Here is a 7,878-nt window from a genome sequence, read left to right as displayed (position 1 = left end):
GGTCTTTCTTTCTCGCAAAGTCTCTTTTTTCTGTTTCTCTCTTCTCTCACTCTTTATTTTACTCTCTTTTATGTTTCTCTCTTCCCTTCTCTTCTTGTATTTTTCTTTCTTATTCTCTTTCTCCCTCTTTCTCTCTTCTCTTTCTGTCTCTCTCCCTCTTTCTTTATCGGTTATTCTTTCTCGCAAAGTCTCTTTTTTCTGTTTCTCTCTTCTCTCACTCTTTATTTTACTTTCTTTTATGTTTCTCTCTTCCCTTCTCTTCTTGTATTTTTCTTTCTTATTCTCTTTCTCCCTCTTTCTCTCTTCTCTTTCTGTCTCTCTCCCTCTTTCTTTATCGGTCTTTCTTTCTCGCAAAGTCTCTTTTTTCTGTTTCTCTCTTCTCTCACTCTTTATTTTACTCTCTTTTATGTTTCTCTCTTCCCTTCTCTTCTTGTATTTTTCTTTCTTATTCTCTTTCTCCCTCTTTCTCTCTTCTCTTTCTGTCTCTCTCCCTCTTTCTTTATCGGTTATTCTTTCTCGCAAAGTCTCTTTTTTCTGTTTCTCTCTTCTCTCACTCTTTCTTTTACTCTCTTTCTTTTATGTTTCTCTCTTCCCTTCTCTTCTTGTATTTTTGGGGCGGCAGTAGCTCAGAAGGTAGAGCGCTCGTCTTGGGATCAAGGGATCCCAGTTTGAATCCCGGCTCCTCCATGTTATATGTCGAAGTGTCCTTGGGTAAGACACTGAACCCCTACTACCCCCAATAAGCAGGTTAGCGCCTTACATGGCTGCAATACAAGGCCGCTATTGGGAAATGTGGAGCACATTGTAAAGGGCTTTGGGAAGTCATTGACTTGAAAAGCGCTATATAAATGCAGATCATTTCATTTCATATTTTTCTTTCTTCCTCTCTTTCTCTCTTCCTCCCTCTTTCTCTCTTCTCTTTCTGTCTCCCTCCCTCTTTCTTTATCAGTCTTTCTTTCTCTCAAAGTCTCTTTTTTCTGTTTCTCTTTTCTCTCTCTCTCACTCTTTCTTTCACTCTTTCTTTTCATGTTTCTCCCTTCCCTTCAATTTCTTCCTCCCTCTCTTTCTCTCACTACCTCTTGCTCTATTTCTCTTTCTTTCCATCTTTCTCCCTCTCTTTCTTTCACTTTCTATCTCCCTATTGCCCTCTTTCTTTCTCCCTCTCTTTAATTTTCTTTCTTTTTTCTTTCTATTTTTCTTTTATTATTTTTTTCATACTTTTTGAAAAATGTAGAAAAAAAAAACCCTAAAATGAGCTAGTTTTTTGTTTGCTTGGTTATTTTTAAGTCGCAAACAAGCGTCAAAGCACACACACGAACAACAAAAGCTAATTCATAGAATACGACGTCGACTAAAATCAGATTTTAAAACAAATATTGAAAACTTGGCACTGTGGGAACAAAAATCACCGACCGGACACAGACGGCGAGCAAACAGAAGCTTCGGACTTTGCAGTGTCACAAAATGAGCAAATCGATAAACTCATTTTCTATTTTTAACTTCCGAGTCAGTGTGAAGTTTCACAAATGCTTACTGCTTCCTCGAAGGACGAAGGGAACTCAAATATTAACAGAGGCTGCACTGATAATTTCAGCCAGAAGAGGGCGTCATATTTCTGAAAATACTGACACCTCCTCTAACCGACGCCATTAGCCTTTGTGAACTTTATGCTGGATATAAAAAGTCTGTGAACTCCCTATTTACTCACGATTTACTCCTTTGGAGGTTGCTGCAATACAAGGTCCTCAAACTACGGCCCACGGGCTGGATCCACTTTTGGTCCTGGACCCTGAAGAATACAACAAATAATTTTTAGGGTTTTTTAAAACTCAAAATAAATAAGTAGAAGTCCTGGAGCACGTTTTTGGAAGTGACAGAATTAGATGTTGGGTCACTGCTGATTTTTTTACCACTGGACTACAAGTAATATCAGTAAAAACATATCTTGCCATAAGTTTATTTTCTCTCTTTTGTTGTTGCTGAAAAAAACTGTGAAAAAAATACTCGAAACTGTGATAAGAAACATTCTAAAAAATTTATGAATGCAAGGACTACCTCAAACTGTAAAAAAAACACATTTCCTTTTAAAACAGAACACGCAGTAGATGGTGCACGGATTTTTGCTGCCCTCTAGCGGTAGAACCGTATTGCTGGCTTTTAGATTCATCGATTCCATTTTAGAAGTGGAGTGTTGTGTCGTTTTTAAGCATCACTTGTTTGCACGGAGGAGGTCACATAATGTCACACGCAATGCATTGTTAGCGTAAGTACTCATGGATGCTAAAGCCGTCGTCTATATAGCAATTTGAAAGTAGTTGTGCTACCAGAGGCTGAAGAGAGTCGTCCCCCCCAAATATAAATAAATCCAAAACCTCACTTTTCCTCCATTGAGCGCTTTCCGTGTTTTCGTCCGCCCTGGTGTGTTGATTTCTACATGGAAGAATGTGGAAATCCAGCAGCCACGAGAAAATTAAAGACGGATGAATCGAAGGTTTGCAAGTGGAGGAGGCTGAAGTACATATCAATAACTAAATAAACCACAACCAAACTCAGTTTGCAACCACTCTATTTTTGTATGTCTGTCTGTGTTGTGCTGAAAAACAACCAAACCAACCCCCCTGCATAAAAATGTCCCCCCACCGCGCAAACTTTACTAAAAGGTCTTCATATTTCATTTTGGTTGGAAATTTAATAGAACAGTCAACCACAGAGCATTTCCACCTTGTATGCGCATGGGGAAACCTTTCAAACAAGCGTAGGGCCAGCAGAGAAGGCCTTGCAGGCCTTGACGGCCCACTGATATATAAATACATATTTTGAGACAGCAGAACACCACAAGAACGCAACTCCTTTCATACTGTACATTAAAGTACAGTACACGATGTCCCATATAAACATAATCCAGTAACTCATCCCATATGGTCTAGCGGTCAGGATTCCTGGTTTTCACCCAGGTGGCCCGGGTTCAACTCCCGGTATGGGAATGACATGAGGCCTGTTTGGTTCTTATGTAATCAAACTGAAGAGAGGGAGTGGCATTGCAGTTCTTTAACTGTCTGCATGTGTACATTTGTTGATAAGGTCAGCCCAAAACCGGAGTTCCATGTGTACATAGAATGAAGCTATTGGTAAATGGTCTGCGTTTCTATAGCGTGTTTCAAGTCAATGAAGACCTCTCAAAGTGCTTTACAATGTGCTTCACACTTCTCCCACACCAATTGGGAGTCAGCCATGCAAGGTGCCTACCTTTTTTCTCGGTAAAGCCACGCAAAAGGATCTCCTGATAAAGAGGATCTCCGGTAAGGAGCCATGAGGAACACCAGTGGTTAAAACTCGACTCTGTGATACGACTTGGCTTGATCGTGAAAACCAAAATAGTGAAAATAATGTACTGTAACGTTTTCCCTCGTTACTTTGCACTCTATAATTCATACACAGTGCATTGTGGGTTAAGAAATATTCAATAAATGTAATAAAAACACACTCACACAAAATGCCTTTTGCACCATAGATAAAAGTCTGCCGCCAGCTCAAGGCCAGTTTTTGTATTTCACTATATAACCCAATGTCATCTTTATTGCAGGAAGCTCCATCATATAAATTGCGAGAAATCACTGTTCAACTCGCCCTGCGATTGGCTGGCAACCAGTTCAGGGTGTCCCCTGCCCACCGCCCGATGATTGCTGGGATGGGCTCCAGCACCCCCGCGACCCTACTGAGTATAAGCGGTGGGCAGCAGTAGCTCAGGAGGTAGAGCGCTCCTCTGGGGATCATGAGATCGCAGGTTCGAATCCCGGCTCCTCCGTGTTACATGTCGAAGTGTCCTTGGGTAAGACACTGAACCCCTAATGCCCCCAATAAGCAGGTATACGCCTTACATGGCTGCACGGCCGCTATTGGGAAATGTGAAGCACACTGTAAAGCGCTTTGGGAAGTCATTGACTTGAAAAGCGCTATATAAATGCAGATCATTTCATTTTCATTTCATTGCAGCTAATGAGATGAGACTGTTCAACTCACAGTTTTACTTTCTTTAATGGACACCTGAATGCATCGCGGCTTGTTTCCTTGATTTAGATAAGAACAGAAATAGAAACAGTAAATAACTTAATAGCTCCGTAGGTGTGTGCGACCCAGGGGAATTCGTAGTCTATCCAAACGGGATAGAGCTCCAAAGTTCGAGGCCATAAACACTAAAACATAGATTATCACTTTCATTTCCATCTGCCGTGTTTGGACAGTTCATTAAGTGCACCGGTGTACTCTAAATCAGGGGTCACCAACCTTTTCGGAGCAGAGAGAAATTTTTGGGGTTAAAATAATGAAATGAAATGTTTACTGAAGGTATTGTTGGATACATTAATCAAAACATGACACAAAGAAAAAGAAAAAAAAATAAATAATGCTGAGAGTGAGCATGGCCAAATATGGTCACCTTACGCCCCCTCCCCTAAGGAAATTTGACAGATCTGTTTCTGCCAACCTTTGCTTAAAGGTTTTTATTTGCACTAATAACCCGGTCAGGCAAAAAATTCCAAATTTTTGGTATCCTGAAAGAAATAAAGTTTCCGTGCAAGTTGCTGGTAAGTCTAGGCACCCGTAACTTATATCTGTGACCACGTAAACCCGGGGTGTCAAACTCATTTTAACTCGGGGGCCACATGATAGAACAAACATTCTATCGGGGGCCGGACTAGTAGATTAAAGAGAAAGAAAAAGAGAGATAAAGAAATAAGAGAAAGAGGGAGGGAGAAAGAAAGAAGAAGGGGAGAGAGTGAGAGAGCATGAGAAACAAAAGAGATAAAAAGAGAAGTTGTGAGAGAGGGGGAAAGAAAGGGAGAGGAAGAAAGAAGTCCAAAGAGAAATAGAAAGACTGAAGGAGAGAAAAGAGAAAAGAAAGCGCAAAGGGTAGGAAGAAAGAAAGAAAAAAGAGAGAAAAGGAAAAAAGGAAGTTAGAGCAAATGAAGTTAAAAAAAAGACACAGAGAAAGAGACAAAGAGCAACAAAGGAAGAGAAAAAAAGAGAGAGAGAGAGAGAGAGAGAGAGAGAGAAATACAAGTACAGTATCTTTGTGAGAGGAACCTGGCTTTGGCAACATCAAGTTGACATATTTCAACCTACGGCTTGTTTTTCTCTTGTGCTTCTCTGAGTGTTGTCTCGCGGGCCGGATTCAATCCCTTAGCGGGCCTGATCTGGCCCGCGGGCCGCCTGTTTGACACCTGTGACGTAAACCATCAACACGACAGAACTCAAAAAATGGATCAAAAGGCACATCGATCATTCCATGCAGTACTTTGAACACAAAAATTAAATCAAATCGAATTCTACGGAGCTCCAAAAAGTCCAAGTTCAGTCTTTGTAGTCTTTCCGGATATGACAAGCTGTGCATCCCAGGTATCCGCTTCGTATACCGTCGTTGAACTCCTTCCAGTAGGTTAATGTCCTTGAGTAAGTAAGGGTTCCACACAACGCTGTTATACTCTAACCCGGGTCTAACATAAACGCAAAACATTCGAACTAAGAATGCAGGGTTCTTGTTGTAAAAGTGTCTGTAAATGTTTGATGCTATGTTATTGGCTTTGTTGGTAATTTGGGCGATATGCGTGATAAACTTTAAGTTTGAAGTAAGAGTGACACCCAGATCCTTATGTTCAGTAACAACATGCAAATCATGATCATTAATGTTATACAGCGGAACAGAACCATGTAAAAACGACTGTCCTAAGCATTTATGAGATGACAATTGCAGTTGCCACTTTTCGGACCAAAGTAAAACTGATTTAATGTCATTTTGGAGAGAATCAATTGTTCCTGTAACCTGGGTTTTTGGTTATTACTATGTTACTATTATCTAATTACAGTGTCTGAAATAACGTCTGCCCGGACGCCCAGGGGTGTGCATCTTTTACGTCGGGCGTACAACTTACAAAACGTCTCCGCCCGGGTGGCCGAAAACTTTTTCAAGGAAAAAAAAAAGCTTTTTTTTTTTAAAATCAAACTTTTGAAATGAAATGAAATGATCTGCTTTTTATATAGAGCTTTTCAAGTCAATGACTTCCCAAAGCGCTTTACAATGTGCTCCACATTTTCAATAGCGGCCTTGTATTGCAGCCATGTAAGACGCTAACCTGCTTATTGGGGGTATTAGGAGTTCAGTGTCTTACCCAAGGAGACGCTAGACGTGAGCCATGTTTCCGGAAAACACAGCAAACTGCACTCCCTGTACGTTTTGCTGTTTTCCACCAGCACAGCCAGTTCGCCGGTTTTATTTGGTAGAGAGTTGACATTTACCATGATTACGGACGGTACCGAAGACTTATAACGCCGCTAGCCACTTAGCCTTAGCTCCGGCTCTGCATCCACGATATGGCCCCTTCATCACGCCGGCACGAGAATTCTTCAGGTCAAGGAATTGATTCCTCGAATAAACGCGTTTTTGTGCGTTAAAACCCATAACAATAGGATCGAAAGTAATCCAAAGTGCAGTTGTCACAGAAAACACAGAAGATAGAAGCAGACATAAATCACAAAAAGAGCAAAATAACACGGAGCTGCTGGAAAGGCTGCAAGTGAAGAGTAGACGTAGTCGGGAACAAAAAGAGGTCGTAAGCCGGGACGGGAGAGCAGACGTGATCGGGATCAAAACGGATTGTAGCCGAAGAAAAACAGGAGGAAAAACGGGACAGGCGGGAGTCAGGGTCGAAAAAGGCTTGCCTTGTATCGACGGAGATTCGCAGACGGACTGACAACAGGAGATTGACAGGACTGAGTTCAAATAGTGACAGGGAGCCAATCAGAAGCCGCGGCGGTTGGCGCTAAATGAGCGGGCACAGCTGAGTCACATCAGTAATCATGACAAAATAATGATCCCTCAAATATCTGCTGATATAACCGTACCGTCCTAAATAAACTTAAAGGCAGACAGGATCAAAGTATCATATACAACTTACATAAGCTGAGTATTATTAGTTACAAACTGTATCTCGAGTGCATCGGGTTCAAGAATTGACTTCGAACCGGGCCTCGGAAAAGGAACCTATTCAAGACTCCGTCGTGCAAAAACACACGAGTGGAGTAAAGGAACATTACATAATTTTAGTGCTCGTGTACACAGTCATTTGAAGATATGTATGTGGAGGAGGGATCACTCTCCTCTCCCCCACCACGGGGCCAATCCATCGGACCCTCACGACAATGCGCATCCCGTCTTCCACTCTGGTGTCGAATGTCCAATAAAAGACATGTTGTGGTCTCCGTTTGTGGTATTATGTAACAGACTGGATGTGCGCGGTGCCTTGGATTGCATCATACGGACGCCTCCTGGTTAAGAAGCGACGCTACGGGGTCGCCCGGCACGCGGTCGAGAAGATTCACGCGGCTCTGGAGGAAAAGAGTCGGTGGGGGAGTTTGAACTTGGGCGGCAAAGTTTTTTTTTCACACAGAGAGTCTGCAAAATAGACCCGTCGGAGAAGAGTGTCCTTGCCTTTATCGCAGAATAATCATACTGGACAAAAACAGCCAGTCGGTTTGGGTAAATGACAGAAAATAACCAAGAGTTTTTTTCATAAGGAAATTGTGCAAAACTGTAACTGACGAGTTCTAAGGATTTAGAAGAAAAAAAAACTAGATGAAAGAGGGAAAAAGGGAAAGAGAGAGAGAAAGAGGGGAAGAAAGAAAGAAAGAACGAAATAAAGAAAGAAGGGGACAATAAAAAGAAAGACATAAAAAGAACGTGAGAGAGAAAAAGAAAGAGGGAACAAAATAAAGAAGGGAAAGAAAGAAAGAAGGGAACAAAAGAAAAAAGAAGGGAGCAAAAGAAAGAAAATAAAGAAAATAAAGAAAGAAAGAAAGAAGGGGAACATAAAAATAAATAAATAA

General features: G+C 41.4%; 1 non-coding gene across 1 annotated transcript; it reads left to right on the top strand.

Moving 5' to 3' along the window:
• Positions 1-2,912: 2,912 nt before the first annotated feature.
• trnae-uuc (transfer RNA glutamic acid (anticodon UUC)) lies at positions 2,913-2,984 on the top strand. Its single transcript has one exon. It is a non-coding gene; the product is annotated as a tRNA-Glu (tRNA).
• The last annotated feature ends 4,894 nt before the right edge of the window (positions 2,985-7,878 follow it).

The sequence above is a fragment of the Urocampus carinirostris genome, chromosome 2 (assembly GCF_059441175.1).
Source record: "Urocampus carinirostris isolate Australia breed hairy pipefish chromosome 2, RoL_Ucar_1.0, whole genome shotgun sequence".
NCBI lineage: Eukaryota > Metazoa > Chordata > Actinopteri > Syngnathiformes > Syngnathidae > Urocampus > Urocampus carinirostris.
This window is presented reverse-complemented; position numbering and strand designations above follow the sequence as displayed.